This window comes from Lissotriton helveticus, chromosome 6 (genome assembly GCF_964261635.1).
Source record: "Lissotriton helveticus chromosome 6, aLisHel1.1, whole genome shotgun sequence".
Taxonomy (NCBI): domain Eukaryota; kingdom Metazoa; phylum Chordata; class Amphibia; order Caudata; family Salamandridae; genus Lissotriton; species Lissotriton helveticus.
The window spans coordinates 1,711,993,468-1,712,015,173 of NC_136067.1; positions in this window are offsets into that span (position 1 = coordinate 1,711,993,468).

Here is a 21,706-nt window from a genome sequence, read left to right on the forward strand (position 1 = left end):
CGTAGTGGACTACTTAACCTTTATTAAATCACCATCACCACTTCACATCTACACCTCTTACTAGGGCCCTCATACCAACATGCACCAACTGACAGGGACAGAAGATCTCCGTCAAAAAGCCCCGTCTGGGTGCCCGTCAGACATTGCACCGCCAGTTTGACGAGGAGCAAAACCCAGATGATGAAGCATGACACCTAGCTTGCTGGGTGTGTGAGGGTTTTAGTCCCGAAAGGGAGGATCCCCCTCCCCCTTTCCTGTGTTTCCTTCCCACGTGGATCCTGGCCCTCCCCTTCCACTCCTTTGGTATACCACTGTGGGGGAACTGCGTACCTCCTTTTGCTCGCACAAGCTCAGAGCTGTCCCAGGAGGCTCCGAGGGAGGAGACGGAGGAAGACGACCCTCCGCGTTCTGCTGGTCGACTAACGGGGAGAAGGCGAAGAGCGACGATGCTTCTTTGCCTTGTTCTTGTGCCTTGACTTACCCGATGACAAAGACTTTGATGAGGAATGACTTTCCTCTTGACCAGGACCGCAAAGTGGTGTGGAGCCGGCCCTTCAAAAGCTTTCGGGACAGTTCCCGCAAAGACTTCAGCTTCATGGCCCGACAGTCGGAGCACGACTTTGGGTCATGGTCGCACTCCAAGCACCAGAGGCACAAGGTGCTGATCCGTGAGAGACATCAGCTTGTGACAGGAGTCACAAGGCTAGAAGCCGGTCTGCCGATGGGACATCCCTAGGTGCAGCAGGAGTCAAACGATTTGAAAAACATGTCGACAAAAGTCGAAAAAGTGTTAGTCAATAAGAGACTAATAGTGCCGCTTTCTCTGGATCAGAGCTGGCTGGCGAGGAAAAAGAAAGAACTGACATCAGAGCACAGGGGCAGCGTTTAAGTAGATACTGCGACATCATCCCGGCGATCACGACACCGATGACGAACGCAGAGTCGACCAATGCCACCTACCGACGCGCAGGGGTACTGCTGAGAAAAAATTCTCTGGATCCAGTCTGACGCCTCAGGGTAATTCTAAGGTAAGGAATCTATAACTAATAGTCTCCCTCAGATAGGCATGTTTTACCAGCAGGATGCAGGAGGCCATGAGACCCAGCAGCCTAAAAGTCAATTTCACCGAAATCCAGCATAGAGGCTGAAACATTGGAATCATAGCCCAAATATTCTGGACTCGCTGTTCCGGAGGATAGGCCCAAAATGTTACTGTGTCTAATACAGCTCTAATGAAAGGGAGCATCTTGCAGTCAGTTGTGACTTCAGCATGTTGATGGTGAACCCCACTGGATGCAGGAGCTCCTCTGTAGTATGGAGGTTGGAGACAACTGCCTGGGGTGAACCTGCCTTCAACAGTCTGTCATTGAGGTAGGGGATGGATGGAACCCTGAACTCAGCAGATGTGCTGCAACCACCGTCATCACCTTGGTGAAAACCCATAAGGCCAAAGAGAAGCACAGCAAACTGATAATACTCATGGCCTATTGTGAATTGCTGATAATGCCTATGGGCAGGGATATAGAAGTAGGGGTCCTGCAAGTCCATGAGTGTCAAGAGCTGACAGAACCTGAGACAAAGCGAGCATCTTGAATTTCTCCTTTTTCCAGAAGTAGTTCAGAGGGTGTAGGCCTAGGCTAGGGCAGAGGCCTCCATACTTTTATGGCCTCTAGAAAGTAGCAGCAACCTACATCTGATGCTAGAACCCTCTCAATTGCTGATTTGACCAGAGGAGCCAGCACTTCCTGTCGCAACAGCGAAAGTTAAGCTGAGTGCTAAACCTCCTTGCTCTGAGAATGGGGGAGTGTCTTGCTGGAGTGGGCTGGGGCGGAGAAGGTATCCAAGCGATTGACACTTCGGGATGCGAGCGTGGCGGCCAATTTGCTGTCTGGGAGAGTTATGATGAAAGCACTGATGGAACCTCCGGAAGAGGTTAGACCTGGACGACTGCAACTCAAACTAAGGATGGGAAGGGAGGATGGGAAGGGTCTGAGGCCGTGGCTATAGCAAGGGAAACCCGGATTGTATTTCATTGTAGATAACCTGTGGATGTACTAGGACGTTCTCATACAAGTATTGACCAGTTGCTGAATAGAAACCTGGGAGGTTTGAGCGGGTGGGGAAGTTTCACATTCTTAAGTTAATAAACTGCCTATTATGTTATTGGTATGCCATGTTTGCTGCTTCACTCAATTATCTGGCGAATTGTACAGTATTACTACTGCTGAGGTTGGCTTCCTAGACTGGTGTTTTTATTTGTACTGATTTTTGTAGTGCTGCGCATACTGTTATGCTTGTTGAAAAGCCATTTAACAAAAAATATATTTTTTAAGAAGAGCGAAAGTGGTCCTCCATCAGCAGATCAGTGTATGGTGGCAAAAGTGGATACTGGAAGGGTAGTGCGTAGCCTTGCTGGATAATCTGAAGTGACCAATTGTCCAAAGTAAGCTCCTGTCATTGGGGCCCAACCAGGTGTCCATGATGATATAAGGGCATATTAAAGAGGCTTTGGGGCTGCAGCTGCCGGGGAGGGCAGTAGAGTGGGTAGCCCTTTAACCATCGTTCTCACGAGGCATGTATGAGCTGGGTCCGCTGCCTTAGTGGTGGTCCTACTATCCTTAAAGCTTTCAATTGCCGAATCTACTGTGAAGCCAAAGAGGTGAGTGCCGTCGAAGGGCATAACCTAAGTCAGGAATGATAGTGGAGCACCACCGTGGAAGGAATGGCTCTGCCCAGCGAGTTGAATACATTTATTTTTGCAACGGGTGATGTCTCCAGGGCTCTAGCAGACGTGAAACTCATGAATGTGGTCTGCTAAATTATTTTGTTAAAAAACGTAATTTCTCTCGGAATCATGCATGCTCTAAATAGGGATCCATTCATTTAATTTTCAAAATTTGGTAAACCAAATACGTTTTTTATGTATATTTTATTTCCAATGTGCATACATTTGGATTGCAAGTGACTAGAACAGTGGAAAAGAAATAAAGCTGTAAGTAGTGATCAATATCTTTTTAGGTCTGTCTGGTTCTTGCGAATAATAAAAGGCTGACGAGTTAGACCTCTCATCACTACTATTATTATTATTATTATTATTATTATTTGACATTTGTTGAGCGCACAGCTACCCCCAACGGGGGTGTCCTGGCGCTGAGGAATGCAGGAGGGAGTGGCAGTAGCTTGTTTATATTGTTGACTTAGTGGGCTGAAAATAAAAAGGTTTTCAGTTTGCCCCTAAACTGAGATTCAGTGTCGGTCATCCTAAGGCTGATGGGCAGAGAATTCCACAGTTTGGATACTGCCACTGTGAAGGCTCTACCACCCTTTCTCGCAAAACGGAATCGGGGAGTTGACAGCAGGTGAAGGTGGTTCGATCTGAGGTTAAGAGTGGAATGCACTGGTTTTAGTCTGTGACTCAGGTATTTAGGGCCTTTCCCCTTAAGAGCTCTAAAGGCTAGTATCAGGGCCTTGAATTTAACGCGAGCAGTGATCGGTAGCCAGTGCAATTTCTTCAAGTGGGGGGAGATTGAGTGACGATAGGGGACTTTGCAAATCAGCCTGGCAGCAGCATTCTGCACAATTTGCAGTCTGTGCAGCAGGTAGGCGGGGAGTCCCACGTACAGGCTATTCGCATAGTCCAAGTGTGACGTAATTAGAGCATGTGTCACTGTTTTCAGAGCTTCCTTGGGAAGAAAGGGGGACATTTTTCTTATCATATGGAGTTTCCCGAAGCATGCTGAGGTGACTTTCTGAATCTGAGTCTTAAAAGATAGGTCGTTATCAAATTGAACTCCGAGATTGCGGGCCACCCTCACCGGGGCAGGTGGAGGGTTGAGTTCCGCAGGCCACCAAGTAGAGGGGGGTAGGGGAAGTGTCTGATTAAAAAATAACACCTCAGTCTTATCCGTATTTAATTTTAGCGTGTTAGAGGTCATCCAGGCCACGATATTGGAAAGACAGCTTCTGAAATTGTCGAAACCTGAGGGTGAGTGATCTTTAAAAGAGAAGATAAGCTGAGTGTCGTCAGCATACGATATCACTCTTACCCCTAAAGACTCGATTACCTTTGCTAGGGGTGCAACATAAATGTTGAAAAAGAGGGGGCTAAGAGCAGAGCCCTGGGGCACCCCGCAGTCGAGTGGTTTCCTATCCCTGGACCAGAAAGGGCGGCACCAGATTTGTTGTGTGCGGCCTGTGAGGAAGGAGGAGATCCAGGCCAGAGGGGTGCCGTGAATCCCCATCTCACGGAGTCTCCCCAGGAGGATGGCATGGGAGACCGTGTCGAAGGCCGCAGACAGGTCGAGGAGCACTAACATAGCCACCTCTCCCCTGTCCACGGTTTCCCGCACCGTCTCCGCCACCTCTAGTAATGCCGTCTCCGTGCTGTAGCCGGTCCTAAAACCGGATTGCGAGTCATGCAGCCGGTTCTGGTTTTCAATATAGTCCGCTAGTTGTTCCTGTACAGCCGGGTCCGCGTCGGGTTTCTTTAACAGGGGGATGAGAATTGCCTGCTTCCAGATGTCCGGAAATTGTCCTGATCTAAGGGAGGAATTCCATATTGATAGTAGGGGTTGCACGATCACAGGAGCAACTGTGGAGTAAACGTGGGCAGGCATCGGATCTAGGGGAGAGCCTGATTTACATAGATGGAGTTTGCATAGTGCAGAATCTAAGGTGATGGGTTTGAACGCCGTAAACTTCTTGTCCTCGGGGCTGACTTAAGTAGGGGGGGTGACATCTGTATCGAGGTTGAATCCTGTATTAAAAGTAGCATAGATGAGAGAAATTTTCTCATGAAAGAAATTGGATAGATTGTCGCAGAGTTCTTGACAGGGCTCTGTCTTTTGTAGAAGGGCCGGGGATTAGTGAAGTTTTTTACAACTTGGAAGAGAGCCTTGGCGCTGGTATCTGCCGCTTTGATTTTACTAGCAAAGTATTCCCTCATGGCAGTTTGCTTAAGTTTATGGAAATTTTTTTAGTGCCCCTCTGTACGTTATTTTGGCACCTGGATCATAGACACGCCGCCAGAGGCGTTCAAGCTTTTTGCATTTGCTTTTTTCTTCCCCGCAGCAGCTGAAAGAACCAGGGAGCAGAGGGCTTGGTTCTGGCTGAGGAAAGGGTAGTGAGGGGGGCGATATTTTCAATGGCCGTGATGAAATATTGGTTTAGGTTAGCCACATCCTCATTGATATCAGCGGAGGGTTGCCATTCCAGTTTGGCTAAGGCGGGCTCGAGCTCCTCGAGTGTTACTTTAAACCACTTTCTACCCGTCCTCTCTGGCCTACAAACTGAGGTCAGAGTCGTGGCGAGTTTTAGATTAAAAGGGATCGTAAAATGGTCTGACCAAGTCACAGGGAGAGGGGTACCGGTGGAGAGACCGGGGAGGTTAGTGAAGATCAGATCTAACGTGTGCCCTGCAGAGTGTGTGGGGCCAACGACTTTCTGCAGAAGGTTGAAACCCTCCATGGTCTCTACCAAAGAACAAGCCTTAGTGCAGTTACTGTCATCTGCATGTAGATTAAAAACCCCCAAGACAGTAAAGTGCGAGTGTTTTAGTGAGAGGTCAGCTAACCTTGATATTAATTCCGTAATATGAGTGGGGGGGGTGTTCGGGGGGTTGTAGATAGGTACCCCTGCACAGATAAGGAGGGCTGCCTCGGAAATACAAAAATACATAGCTTCAATGGGGCCCAAGTTGTCTAGTTTCCTAGAGGAGATTGTCCAGTGGGCTCTGAGAATGATAGCTATTCCTCCACCTGTCTTAGAACCCGGTCTATCAAGCCCAGCAAACTGATAGTTCGGGGGGACAGCTAGGGCGATGTCGGGGTGCGATTGCTCTTTGGTCCAAGTTTCCGTGAGGAACAGCAGGTCCCAGGCATTAGTAGAGAGGGAGAGCCAGATGTCACTAGCGTGTTTAGGCAGGGAGCGGCAGTTGACTAAACACGCCTTCACTTCACGCAAAAGGGAGCTGTGGCAGCTCTCGCTGGTAATCTTACATGAATTGGTACTCGCCGGTTGCAGGGAAAAATGGCAGTTAGGGCAAGTGTAGCTTTGCAGCATTAACGTAGGGTTGTACCTTGGGTGGTTATCAACTGATACGGGTCTGAGATCTAGGAGACTTTCTCTAGACCAGCTCCGGCGTATCGTTGAGTCATTTTGGGCACAGTGACTTGCGCTGGGCGCGGGCCAGGCGCGGACGGGCGCAGACGGGCTTGCCTTAGGCACGCCTTCGGCGCGCCCGCTGCGCTCGCCCGCTGCGCGTTCTCAGACACATTGATTATATAGGAAGCGGAGTTTGCAATCAGCTCCGCCCCATGTGGTGCCGGAACCGCCCTGCGCGTTACTATAGTAAGTGAACCATTTCTTTAAATGTATGGTACTATTTGGGGGTCGGGGTCCTACGATGTTCCCACTGTGTATAATTTTATATTTTGCGAAGGCTATTTGACTCGTGAACATAATGTTGTCCAGAATGATGAAAACCAAAAACAGCTGCTGGTGATGTTCGGCATTCAAACAAGGGTCTCCATCGTCTAGTGAGGCATGAGTGGTCACATCTGACATCGGCTGTTTAACGGTTATTATAGCTTTGTCTTAATTTCAGACCGTTTACTTAAGATGGACAGAACTGAGGCACAATTACTTAACGATCCACCACTATTTTTCATTTTTACGAGAGAAGAAAACCTACAGGTGAGTACACCAGCAGTACTTCTTTCACAGTAACATGAAGGCCTAGAAGAATGGAAATATTCTGTCTTTCTTGTAAAAACTGAAGCAGTGTAATCAACAGGGAGAAACACAGGGAAAAGGATACAAATACAGAATTTCTTTAAATGCGTCAGCACATAGACTGTAAATTAATAAGTATGCCTGTAGGAAACTCTATACTGGTGAAACAATAATATTGTGCATCAAAGATATTTTCCCAAGAGAAGTAGATCCTATTATCATTTTCAGACTGCACCAAAAAGTGCTCATATAGGATCTTTGACTTATCAAATCTTATTTGAACTTCTAACAGTATGCAAAGGCCCACCCTGATGCTGGCTCATATACGCACATCACTTAGCAATCTGATTCCAAAAGAAGATGAATAGAACTTACTGTGCTTCAGAGAAAAGTCCTACATCTTGTAGGAAGGGGGTGCAGGGTGGAGCACAGCAACTATTATTGACAAACAAAATCTTAAGCCCATAATATGATAAGAAAATGCCTATGATGTGCTTTATAAAGTTCAACATATCCTTACATTCTGCATCTAATACATTTTTATTTCTCTTGCACCAAGCCTTCTCATAAGTTCCTTTCTGTATGCATTTTATACGTGAAGGATGCCCCACCCTTGCCTCAACTGATATCACAACTTGCAGACCTTGTTATTACGTTTTTTCTGACCTTAAGGAAACCTATGTAGTTCCATTTGCAATTTTAACTGGTAAGAAATGTCAGAGTGTTCCTGTGGTAAACACTATGAAACATACTGCAGTCTAACCATCACCTAGAAAGACGCTTAACATTTCAATAATATCAACATACACACCCTACAACTCAAAAGAAGAAGCTTATCAGGACTTCGGTAAGAATTCAGTGTAAAAGGCAAGCTGGCTGACATTTTCAGAGGTCTACAAGTAGCATTGTGCTACGCAAATGCAAAGTAAGTTTATAGATATATAAAAACTTACTGTCAAATATACAAAGAAGTATATGTGTTATATGCTGTAACAAATACATTACTTCCCTTTGGAAACACTCATTGTGCTAGATACTTTATCTTACCACAGATTCCTTAATTTTTGATTTATGTTAGGCGAAAGACAGGACATGGAAGGTCTTACAATAGCTCCCGTGTGATGGCATATAGTGCCATCGCTCAAGTTGCTACTTGTGTAACGATATATCTGTAAGAGACATTAGTTCGTGATAGATTCCTTACCTTAGAATATCCCCAGGCGTCAGACTGGATTCGGAAAGTTTTGCTAGCAGTATTCCTGAGCGTCAGTAGATGGTGTGGCGCGGCTCCGCATCCGTCGTTGGCGTCGTATGCGCCAAGATAACGTCACAGAGACTACTTAGGCGCCACCCATGCGCGCGGACGTCAGTTCTGTGCACGACTTTCTGCGCCAGGAACGCAGAGCCATGCAAGAAACCGACTACTGGTGTCATGAAACTAGGGCCCTGAAAGGGATGTCCTTAACCCTAGTAATCAGTTCGCAGAACGGGGAGGATGGTAAGGAATCTATCACTAGCTAATGTCTCTTACAGATATATTGTTACACAAGTAGTAACTTGTGCATCTGAAAGAGACACGTTAGTGATAGATTCCTTACCTTAGAATAGATACCTCAGCAATACCAACCCCGGTGGTGGGTCTGAGAAAAAGATTACACCAGAAAGTCACAGAGAACAGAACGGTCAAAGAAGTCGTCTCTCCGGTCTTGACTATCAAAGCAGTAATGCTTGGTAAACATGTGCTTCAAGGCCCACGTAGCAGCCTGACAACTGTCCTGCAAGGGAACGCCGCGTCCCAAGACAGTAGTGGCTGCTGTTGCCCTGGTGGAATGGGCACGCAGCCCCACAGGAGGCTCCTTCTTAGCCAACGAGTAACAGGCCTTGCTGCAGAGGACGACCCACCGAGAGATGGTCCGTTTGTGCACAGCCTGACCTTTTTTGGCACCCACGTAGCCAACAAAGAGCTGGTCATCCACCCGGAACTGTTGTGTGCGGCTCAGGTAGAAGGAGAGCGCACGCTTCGGGTCCAGATGGTGGAGCCTCTCTTCCTCTTTGGAAGGATGCGGAGGCAGAAAGAAGGTGGGCAAAGTGATGGTCTGCCGGATGTGGAAGGGCATGACAACCTTTGGCAAGCAAGAAGGACGGGTCCTCAGAACCACCTTTTCCGGATGAACAGAAAGGAAAGGAGGTTTAGAAGAAAGAGCCTGGAGCTCACTCACCCTTCTGGCAGAGGTGATAGCAACCAGGAAAGCAGTCTTTAAGGTGAGAAGACGCAAAGGACAGTTATGAAGGGGCTCAAAGGGAGCGCACATCAGAAACGTCAAGACAAGGTTTAAGTCCCATTGAGGCATGATGAACGGCACGGGAGGGAACGTGTGCGTAATGCCTTTCAGAAAACGGTTAACAACCCAGGACTTTAAAAGAGAAGGCTGATCAGCAAGCCGTAGAAAGGCGGAAATGGCCGAAAGATAACCTTTGATAGTGCCTAGAGCAGAGGCCTGCTGGGCCAAAGAAAGAAGGAACAAAAGAACATTTGGAAAGAGGGTCAAAAAAGGGGATCCACAGCCTTCGCTGTGCACCATGCCACAAACTTGTTCCACCTGCAGGCGTATACCGTTTTTGTGGAGGGACGCCTGGCTGCCAGAATGACATCACAGACTTCAGGAGGAAGATCGAAAGCTCTCAATTGTCGCCGCTCAATCACCACGCATGGAGGTGGAGGCTGGACAGGTTCGGGTGGAGGACCGTCCCCTGCTGCTGCGAAAGAAGATCGTCCCAAAGAGGCAGTCAGATCGGGGGATCGATCGCCATGCTGAGTAGCTCAGGATACCAGTATCTACGTGCCCAGTCCAGAGCCACAAGAATGACTTGGGCCCGCTCGTGCCCAATCTTCTTCAGCACCCTGGGCAGAAGTGGTATAGGCGAAAAGGTGTACAACAGACCGCAACTCTCTCGTGACGAAAAGCGTCGCCGAGCGAGTGCCGCCTTGGAAATTCCAACGCGCAGGACTGATGACATTGTGCGTTCTCTTTGGTGGCGAATAGATCTAACCAAGGCTCTCCCCACTGCAGAAAGAGACCTTGTGCCACGTCAGAGTTCAGATGCATTACTGATCAATCCTGCACCAGGTGGCTGTGTTTGTCCGCCCTGGTGTTCAAAGAATCTGCCAGGCGTTGAACCACCAAGGTAATACCTTGATGATGGTCCAGCCATGTCCAGAGGCGCAGAGCCTCCTGACATAGTGTCCACGACCCCACCCCGCCCTGTTTGTTGCAGTCCCACATGGTGGTGTTGTTGTCCGTGAACACCTGCACTACACTTCCCCGGACAGAGGGAAGGAATGCTTTAGCGCAAACCGGATCGTCCGAAGCTCCAAAAGGTTGATATGAAGCCGGGACTCCGCCGGAGACCAGAGGCCTCTGATCTCCGCCTCTCCATAGTGGCCTCCCCATCCCAGGAGGGACGCATCCGTCACCACTGTGTGCTCCGGTTGGGGAAGGGAGAGGGATCTGCCATTGACCCAATCGCGATTCTTGAGCCACCACTGCAAGTGTCGTGCCGTGCCCTCCGCGATCTGGACGTGATCAGACAGGTTGCCCTGATGCTCTGCCCACTGGAACTTCAGGTCCCACTGCGGAGCCTGCATATGCCATCTGGCATGTTGTACCAGCAGGATGCAGGAGGCCATCAGGCCCAAGAGCCGGAGGGTCATCCTGACTGAAACCCGGGATATAGGCTGAAAGATCGGAATCATAGCCTGAATATCCTGGACTCGCTGCTCGAGGGGATAAACCCTAAACTGCGTCGAATCCAGAACCGCTCCGATGAAGGGGAGCTTCTGAGAAGGACTCAGGTGCGGCTTCGGCACATTGATGGAGAGCCCCAGCAAGTGCAGAAGGTTACCTGCAATCTGAAGGTGGGTGACGACTACCTGGGGCGAGTCCGCCTTCAACTACCAGTCATTGAGTTAGGGGAAGACTAACACCCCTGACCTGCGCAGGTGAGCTGCGACCATCGCCATCACTTTCGTGAACACCCGAGGGGCGCTGGTAAGGCCGAAGGGGAGCACGGCAAACTGAAAATGCTCCTGGCCTACCGTGAACTGCAGGTAACGCCAATGGGCCGGCAGGACGGGGATGTGAAAATATGAGTCTTGCGAGTACAACGCTACCATCCAGTCTCCAGGGTCGAGGGCAGTCAAGACCTGAGCCAGAGTCAACATCCTGAACTTCTCCTTCCGGAGGAAGCGATTGACGTCCCTGAGGTCCAAGATGGGGCGCATGCCCCCTTTGTCCTTCTTGGAGACCAGAAAGTACTGGGAATAACAACCACATCCTACTTCCATGCACAGAAATGCGCTTGATGCCCCCCTTGGCCAAGAGGGCCATAAATTCCTGCTGGAGAAGCACAAAGTGATCCCCCGACATGCGGTGAAAACGAGGTGGCATGGCCGGGGGGGGGTAGACTCAAACGGTAGGGAGTAACACCTCCTGATGAGTTGCAGCACCCACTTGTCGGAAGTGACAGAGCGCCAATGGAGAAGGTGGTGACGAATCCTGCCACCCACCGGTGTGGTGTGTGACCTGAAGCTCAGACTAGGAAGGTTTTGAGGTTGATGTTGTGGGGCTGAGGTAGACTGACCCGCACGCCGGCCCCCGGAGCCACCCCGGCGGCCTCCACACCCACGGGCGCGTGGAGTTTGGTTCTGCGCAGGTTTTTAGCTGAACGAACGGGCAGGGGCGCCTCTGCTATGGCTACGAAAGGAATGAAAGGTAGACGTGGCCGGGCGCGTGGTGGAAAGGCTCAAGGACTTGGCCGTAGTTCGAGAGTCCTTAAAATGCTCCAATGCAGTGTCGGCCTTATCACCAAACAGGCGAGTGCTGTCAAAAGGCATGTCCATGAGCGAGCTCTGGACGTCCAGGGAGCACCCGGTAGACCTCAACCAGGCGTGGTGAAGAGCGCCGCGGTCATGGAGAGTGCCCCACCGAGGGAGTCTGCGGTGTCCAAGCCACAACGAATGGCAAACCTAGCTGCGTCCTTATCCTCAGCCACAGCCTGAGCCAGCACAGTCTGGACCTCCTCCGGGCACTGAGGCAACACCTCAGCAGCGGTATCCCACACCGCATGGGAATAGCGGCCCAAAAGGCACGCGGTGTTCACCGACCGCAATCCTAAGCTGGCCGACGAGAACAACCGCTTACCAAACTGTTCCAACTTCTTTGAGTCCTTGTCCGGCAGAGCCGTGGGAAAAGCACTCTGGGACGTCGAGGCTTGAATGACTAAACTCTCCGGTGTGAGATAAGTAGTCAGAAAGGCAAGGTCACCCGGCGCCGGGCGATGACACCTGGTGACATTTTTATCCATGGAGCCCCTGTGGTTGGCCACGACCAAGTGCCCAATAAGACTTCAGTGAGGGCATCATTAAAGGGCAGCAGTGGCTTCGATGTGGTGGACGCCGACTCAAGCACCTCAGTGAGGGGATTAGTGTTAAGGGTGACCGTGGGGAAATCGAGGTTAAGGACCTCTGCTGCCCGACGGAGCACCACCGTATAAGTGGCGCCTTCCTCCATAGTGGGCGGGGGAGAGGCAAACCCCGGATCACAGGAGACGTTAAGCCCGCCATCCTCCTCCTAATAGTCCACCCAGTTCTGCTCAGAAACACACTGACTAGCAAGAGGGTCCTCCGACCCCTCCCAATCGTCTTCTGCCACTGGTGCATCGGCGCAGGGGTCGGGGAGGGAAGAAACAGCACCGAGCCGACACCGTGTCCCAATTCGGATTCCAGGTGGGGACAAAACCATCCGGGAACCGGGGCAGAGGCGGAACCAGCGGTATCCACTGCGGTGGCGCTGGCAGAGCAGAGGACAGTGCCGGGGCCGGAGCCGGTAGCATGGGACCTCTTGGCGCCATGGCCGGAGCCAGCGGCGCAGGATCCTGCAGCGCCGGGGCCAGAGCAGCTGGCGGCACCGGGGCTGGATCTGCCGGAGAAGTCGACGGACCAGCAAGATCCCAACATGGGACCACAGGGCCCGGAGGCACACCGGCGGGAGCCCGAGGCCTAAATAGGCGGTCCATAGCAGCAAAGAATTCTTGCATTTGTGCGTGAGTCGCCGACCTGGGTAAGGCGGGTAGGCCGCGGGACCCCAGGCTCCGAAGGAGCCACATGGGCGTAGCCCCTGTCCGCCTCGTCCGCATTCGAAGACCGACGGGGGGATGTCGGAGAGCGAACACGCTTCTTCTACTTCTTTTTGTGTCGTTTCGTACCCGAATCCGAGGGTGAAGACTTGGATCCCGAGGAGCGGTGATGACGGCTCCTCGAGCGGTGATGGGAATGACCCCTGGACCTCGAGAGGCGCGGGAACGAGTGCCAAACTTCAAGCAACTTCCGGCGCCGCTCCCTCAAGGCCTTCGGGGCCACAGCCCTACAGTCCAGACAGGACCGGGAGTCATGGTCACGCTCCAGGCAGTAGAGACAGACGTTGTGAGGGTCCGCCACCAACATTGCGACGTCATCTCGGCGCAAACGACTCCAGCAATGGACGCGGAGCCGCACGCCGCTACCTACTGACGCGCAGGGGTACTGCTAGCAAAAATTTCTGGATCCAGTCTGACGCCTCGGGATATTCTAAGGTAAGGAATCTATCACTAATGTGTCTCTTTCAGATAAACTCCGCTGCTGCCCCATCCAGCCTGCAAACATGACAATATGGTGCTGCCTAACAGCATCACCATACACACTGATGTCAATTTAATTAGTAGTGTCCAACAAATGAAGTGTAGCTAACAATTGATTTTTCCACTGGCTTTTTTGTGAAAGGTAGCTGCGGTCCTTTTTAATATCAGAAAGTGCTCTCCACAGAACAGGGAGATTGGCAGTGATAAGGAATCTGATGTTAGCGTACTCACCTCAAACAACATTACTGAAGGTAAGTAATTTCTTTTCTTGATGGATGCTTATATCCACAGATTCCTCACCTTGTAAATCCACACAAAAGTGTAGACCGTGCGAAATATGGTTTTCAGAGCAAGATTCTCAAAGTACAACTGTGAGGAGGCTGAAAAGGAGCACACAATGAGAACTGAAGAACCAAACTGAGGTCACATTTCTGCATAATTAACGGGACCTGGGAAAATATACTTGAAAGACTTTTAGAACACCCATCACAACAGATGCTTTGAATAATGAGAGTTCGACAGACTTGGAAGAAGATCAAACTGGCTGAGACGTAATCCTTAACATACGAAAGTTACCACAAACAAAAAATATATCTGACAATCTAGCCTGTAGGGTGTCAATATGCTGATCTTTACATTAGTTGACAAACTTGAACCAGATGTCTGAATACATAGATTTTGTTTAGAAGAAGGGCAGTGAAGAGTCAAAATGACAACATAAACCTCAAACATTCAATCAAATCCTGTAAGTTATTTCTACTCAATCTTCACACATGAAGGTGTATATTGTGGAGGCTCTTTAGTTGCATGCTGCCTTGCTGCTGGGAGAGCGGGTCCTCCTCAACAGAAAGTAGAACCCGAGGGCAGATGCTCAGAGTCAGACATTTGGAGTACCGCAGTCTCCTGTCCCAAGGCCACCAGAATCAACTCTGCCCTATCTGACTTGACTGTCTTCAGGATCTGTAGGATCAGCAGCAAAGGCAGAAATATTCATAGAAGGTCCAAGACCCACTGAAGGTGGAACAAGCCTGCTGAAACTCTGAAAGAAGAAACCCCAGAGTACAAAGGTTGGACCATCAGTATTTTGAGAGGTAGATCTACTGGGGGTATGCCTCACTAGGCAAAGATTCCCAGCACACATCCAGGGTCTAACGCTTCACTTGATCAGCAAGATGATGCCTGGTGAATTTGTCTGCTCTGTTGAGGGATCCTGCTAGGTGACATACAGTCAAAGAACTCCTTTGAAATGCCAGCCATTGATAAAGACCAGGGCTTCTGAGAGAGGGCATAAGACCTCATTCCTTCTGTCTACTGCAGAATCACATAGTGGCCATGCTGTCCTTGAGCATATGGACTGAATCATCCTTGATGAAAGGGAGAAAGACCTTTAGGGCTAGCTGGATGACACCGTACTCCAGACGTTTTAGTGGTGTTGCTGCTCCAATGTACACCAGAAACCCTGATCTCCACCTTCTCTAGGTGACCTCCTAACCCTGAGGTGAGGAATCTGTCACTACTGTGAAATCTGAAGGGTGCAAGGAAAACTGCTTGTGACGTGCTAACTCATCCTCCATCATGAGCCTGCATTGCCTTGTTAGAGATGCAGATTTAGATTAAAGGGGGGAACACCAGGCTTACCTGACTAACGTGCCGACGGGCACTGCCGTGAGGGGAACGGCCGGAGCAACGAAGGAGCGGAGGTACATGCCGGGAGGCGAGGGAGGCGTCCCGTGAGACCGGACTACACTCCCCAGCATTCCCTCTGCTGGAAAGCGCGCCCGTGACGCGCAGTGAGCGCCGGAGGCGCCGGATAAAGGCTGACCCCCCGGGAGCTCAGTGGGGGAACACCAGGCTTACCTGACTAACGTGCCGACGGGCACTGCCGTGAGGGGAACGGCCGGAGCAACGAAGGAGCGGAGGTACATGCCGGGAGGCGAGGGAGGCGTCCCGTGAGACCGGACTACACTCCCCAGCATTCCCTCTGCTGGAAAGCGCGCCCGTGACGCGCAGTGAGCGCCGGAGGCGCCGGATAAAGGCTGACCCCCCCGGGAGCTCAGTGGGGGAACACCAGGCTTACCTGACTAACGTGCCGACGGGCACTGCCGTGAGGGGAACGGCCGGAGCAACGAAGGAGCGGAGGTACATGCCGGGAGGCGAGGGAGGCGTCCCGTGAGACCGGACTACACTCCCCAGCATTCCCTCTGCTGGAAAGCGCACCCGTGACGCGCAGTGAGCGCCGGAGGCGCCGGATAAAGGCTGACCCCCGGGAGCTCAGTGGGGGAACACCAGGCTTACCTGACTAACGTGCCGACGGGCACTGCCGTGAGGGGAACGGCCGGAGCAACGAAGGAGCGGAGGTACATGCCGGGAGGCGAGGGAGGCGTCCCGTGAGACCGGACTACACTCCCCAGCATTCCCTCTGCTGGAAAGCGCGCCCGTGACGCGCAGTGAGCGCCGGAGGCGCCGGATAAAGGCTGACCCCCCGGGAGCTCAGTGGGGGAACACCAGGCTTACCTGACTAACGTGCCGACGGGCACTGCCGTGAGGGGAACGGCCGGAGCAACGAAGGAGCGGAGGTACATGCCGGGAGGCGAGGGAGGCGTCCCGTGAGACCGGACTACACTCCCCAGCATTCCCTCTGCTGGAAAGCGCGCCCGTGACGCGCAATGAGCGCCGGATAAAGGCTGACCCCCCGGGAGCTCAGTGGGGGAACACCAGGCTTACCTGACTAACGTGCCGACGGGCACTGCCGTGAGGGGAACGGCCGGAGCAACGAAGGAGCGGAGGTACATGCCGGGAGGCGAGGGAGGCGTCCCGTGAGACCGGACTACACTCCCCAGCATTCCCTCTGCTGGAAAGCGCGCCTGTGACGCGCAGTGAGCGCCGGAGGCGCCGGATAAAGGCTGACACCCCCTCTCGCCCCGCGAGACGCGCGCGGGAGCGCCCAGGCTAAGCCCGGGCAAAGGGCGGGCCCTCTGTGGCCCTCCGAGGCATGAGGAGTCTGGTCTGGGCCAGAAACGCTGCCTGGACTGGGTAGGCCCCTTTCTCTTTGTTTGTTGATTCCCAGTAGCAACTGAGACATTTTAAACATTGTGCCTATAACTGGTATGGTTCTGATTTAGCACTGTTTATCTTCTTATTGTGTGCATTTTACTAGCTCAATGTCAAAGGCCAAAGTAGGCAACATGCCATTGGGACAGATTGCCATTGATAACTATATGGTTAAAAAGGTCGCCCAGATAAATATCGATCGACGTGCCTCATTGGGGAGAGGAGACACTACAGTATGCTCACAGGATGATCCCCTGATTGATGTACAAGACACAGAGGCTATTAACAGGGCTAGTCTGTCCTGTATAGAAATGCCCCCTCTGAGGGCACATGACCAGCCACCAGCCATCCTACCAACATGTATGCTGATACAAACACCCAACACTATAAATGTTGTGGCAATGGTACATTCAGGAGAGAGGGAGCAACCCGATATAAATAGTGAGGCGAGCGAGGGGGTATCACCCAAGAAGAGGCCAGTCAGGCAGTGTAGAAAGACGGCATCTCGCAAAGGGGGACAACCAACTAGCAATTTAGCGGGAGCAAACCCTACCCACACTACTGATAACATCTGGGCACCAGCTAACAATCCCTTTGTGTTCACGGGAGTTGATTTAGGCCCCCCCAAGCAGAATGCCAGTATTAACATTACTAATGAGCAGTTTACTGCCTTAATCTCAACTATGGAGACCAGCTTGGGGATGAAGATAGAGGAAGCCCTCAAACCACTAGTGGAAAAAATCGATTCCCTTGTAAAAGAAGTAGACAGGCTTGGGGGGCTTCTCTCCGCGCAGCAAAAGGCCACTGGAGATACTAGCACTATACTTAAAGAAATAAGGTCCACCCATGCTGTACAAGGGAAAAATGTGCCACCAGTAGTCAATTCGGCAGGTGCACAGAATACACTAGGGATTAGACCCCAGCGGCTAGCCCCTGTTAGTCTCCCCCAACCTAAAACAGGAAACCCGCAGCCACGGGTAGGCTCACCGCCAATTATAAGTAACAAGTTATACCCTAGACCTGACAGAAGAAACCGCTATTTAAATCTTCCTCCGGATTGTGCGCCTTTTGTGGTGGTCCTAACAAATGTCCCTGCAGTTGGCACCCATCCGGCATCTCCATATGACGAGTCATATGACTCACTAAAAAACAAGACAGTCTCATGGCTGAATAAGAACTGTGGTTTCCCTGTTGGGTACTTAGATCAGATAACGCTAGTTAGAAGGGTAAACTGGGTAGGGCCTTCTAACAAAGTGGGAAATGGGGATTGCATTGTGATTAATTTTAGACACCCCCAACACGTGGCAACTGTGCTGCTGAGAGCTGCATCCTTGGTTTACAACGAGGGTAGTATTTGTGTTCGTCCACTGGGCTATTTTTATGCTCACCTTTGTACGGCATCCCCACAACTGAGTAGGCCAACATCTCGGTTTGATACTCTGACCCCGATCACTGGGAATAATGGGATGCAATTTACATACAATGTAGTTAAATCTGGCGGGCAAGGTTTTTCATCTAACCCAGGGAACAGAATTGATATTGGTGGGCAACGCCAGATGGCCTATAACGTTAACACACATAACAGATACGAACTCTTGTCCGGTCTTGATATGTGTGACTGACATAAAGTACCTGTGGGCAAGGATGGATTAAATGTAGCTGAACTTACATGCAATATTGACTCTACCAACCCACAGGAGCCTAATAAATGTATGAATATTGTGTCCTGGAACGTGGCGGGTTTAGCAACTAAAATGACAGATGAAAAATGGGTTTCCTTCATTAAACAATTTAAGGTTATCTGTCTCCAAGAGACCTGGGATGTGGAGTGTGAAATGTTCTTAGAAGGTTATAAAGCATTCTCTGTGCCAGCAACTTCATCTAATAGAGGAAGACCAAAGGGAGGATTGGTGATCTTTGTTTCTGTTCTGATAACCTCAAGTATCCTCACCATTAATGTTCAACGTTTATGTGTCCAGGGTATTGTTTTGTGTGCTAAAAGTAACAAGGTTGGACTGGTTAATTTTTACAATGCTACTAATACAACCCTAGCCCTTAACGAACTGACTGTACTAGATGAATATATTAATGTCTCCATGAAGAAACACAGCCTTAATCTAATGGTCATGGGAGACTTCAATGTGCACCTCTGTGGTGATCCCCTTAGGAAATGTATACGGGATCTAAACTGTAATAGAGCAGATGGGCTACATTTTGCACATACAGCAGAGGGTGAATTTTGTAATTCCATGATGAATGATTTAGTATTAACAATGGGCATGGAAATTAGAGATCATGGTAAAAGCTTTGACACTCCGACCTTTAAGGGGCATGGTAGAGGCACCTTTATTGACCACATGCTATTTTCTGAAGTTCTGTTGCCTTTCTTAGAATCCTTTGATATTAGCAAAAGTGAGTTTAGTGATCATAACCCCCTTGTGGTATGTCTCAGGGGTTTTGGCCTCTCAGATGTCATGCCCCTACGCCATGAAAGCAATTTGACTACGATTGAGGGGAGGCGGCGATTAAAGTGGTCAACTATCACCCCAGACCTTCTGTATAAAACTATAGAGGAATCCTGTGCAGATGAAATTGTTAACTGTACAGGGACAGATCCGGTGGGGGTTCTTAATGCCTATCAAGCTCTGGCGGGGAAAGTGTCAGGGTTACTCACGAAACCATCTAAGGGAAACTTAGAGAAATGCGGGCCAAGGTGGTTTAACCAAGAGTGCTCAAAAGCTGCCCGTAACTTGAAGGCAGCATTGGCAGATGTACCACGGAACCAGGAGAATATCCGACTCTGCCGCAAAGTTTATAAGTCTTCCCTTAAAACACATAAGGAGACTTTGCGTGTGGAGGCCTGGAATGAGTTTTTGGACCCAGAAACTTTAAATAGTAGCACGAAGTTCTGGCAGTTAGTAAAAAAACCATTCCTGTCAGAACAACCGGGGGATGGGTTGGAGTGCTGTATAATGAAAGAGGACTGGTTTCGTCACTTTGAATCTCTGTACTTTTCAGCCGACCCTGGTATGGGTGAGAGCTATCCCAGTGAACCTAAAGGAGTACTCAGGTTTGAGTGTGGCGAAGTGTTTGAAGCCATAGAAGGTCTGACATCAAACAAAGCTCCCGGCCCAGATGGCATCCCCCCTGATTTATTTAAGTCCAGACCACACTTCTGGGCCCCTATCTTGTTGGCGGTTTTTAATGCTGCCACAGTGGTAGGGTGCCCAGTGACCTGGGGGTTGTCAACCATTGTCCCGGTTTTCAAAAAGGGAGACAGGGGTAGCCCATCGTGCTACCGTCCAATCTCCCTAATTGATTCAAAGGTTAAAGTTATCGGGAGAGTTCTGTTGAGGAGAATCACTAGTTGGGCAACTGCAAATAATATTATGTCCATATCTCAATATGGATTCTGTGAGGGCAGATCCACGATTACTCAATGTCTTAATTTATTCCTCATACTCAGTAAATACACGGTGGCCCAGAAGGGCACAATCCACCTCGCCTTCATGGACCTGTCGTCAGCCTTCGACTGTGTTAACAGGGGGAGGCTGTGGCAATACATGAGGGCGAGGGGAGTCGACACTGGGATTGTCGACTTCCTGGTGGATATGCACCATCAAACTAGTGCCAATGTAAGATATTCATCTAATGGGGACACCACTGACAAGTTTATGATAAATAAAGGAGTACGTCAGGGATGTATTCTTGCCCCTTTTCTTTTTAATTTTTATATTAACGATTTGGATGCAGCTCTACAATCTATACAGGCTGATTGCCCTAGAGTAGGAAGAAGGGGCATCCCTGTGCTGTTATACGCGGATGACGCGGTTTTAATCTCGCGTACGGAGAAGGGGCTTCAGACACTTTTAACTGCTTTTAATGTTTTTATGTCTGATAGGGATTTAATGGTCAATAATTCCAAGTCCTATATAATGCAGGTTGGCCAACGCCCAAGAAAGAACTTTGTATTTAAGCTTGATGACAGCCCCATTCCGGTAACAGAGACTTTTTCCTATTTGGGTGTGCTATTTGACTCGAAGTTAAGTTGGGCCCCTCATCTGGTGAAGAAGAAAAATGATATGTTGAGGGTTAATGGAACTATCCTTAATCTTGCGAAAAAGATAGGAAAGAAACCAATAACTGCAATGATTAAGTTATATAATGCCAAGTCTGTAGCGACGGCAGTATACGGTAGTGAACTGTGGGGCTATGTGTCAAATACTCAATTACAGGTTATCGAAAACACCTTTTTTAAACGATTACTATGTGTTCCCGCGAGTACCCCGAACCTTGTTGTGCATGAGGAGTTAGGGACACCGTTTTTATGCGATAATCTTGCACTGAAGCCCCTGATCTGTTGGGTCTCTCTGTGGCTTAACAAAGAGATACCACTCACTCACCAGATTGTACGGGATGTAACATCTCAGGATAGCTGTATGCGCATCCCCTGGCTAAAATACTTGAAATCTTGCTTTGAAATGCTGGGGTGCCCTAAACTGTTCTCCCATCCGAGTGGCATTGTGAAGGGGGACATAACAGCGGTCAAAAGAGCCTTTCTCAAGTTTAAATTGGTGGATAGAGAAAGTGTGGAAGTGCTGAAACCAAGTGTCAGAAAGTTTATCATGCTAAAGTCGTGTGGTGGAATGGAGCCCTACCTGGCCTGCGCCTTTAGCTCACATGAAAAGTTCTTGCTGACCAGGTTCAGATTTAACACTTTTCAGCAGCTCTTAATAAGACCCAAATCAGACATTTTTAGTAAACATGTAGCTCCCTGTGGCTGCGACGGGAAGTCTCCTCAGGATATGCTACATTTTATATTTTTATGTAGGTTTTATGATTATCCCAGACGTTACTTTCTTGTTGATTTGCTGAGAACATTGGATTTTAAACAAATTAGACCTGCCCTCATTTATTTGCAGCTCCTGCACCAGGATTGTGTACTCCATGTTTTGTCGTTTTTAAAACTTGCACTGAGAATAAGAACTTGCTTAGATTTATGATCAGGACCAGTAGGACACCTTTGCTAACTAACAATCATGATGATTTTTAACGATATTGTGTATAATGTTTTGCTGTGCAATTTTGTAAATGTAATCAATGCATGTACTTTTTATGGTTTGAAATATTAACCGAAATAAAGTCTTATTTGATTGATTTGATTGATTGATTGATTAAAGATCAACCCCAGTGCTGGGCCAACCACCGTCTCAGATTTAATTGAATGGCCCACAAAGGACTACAGGGA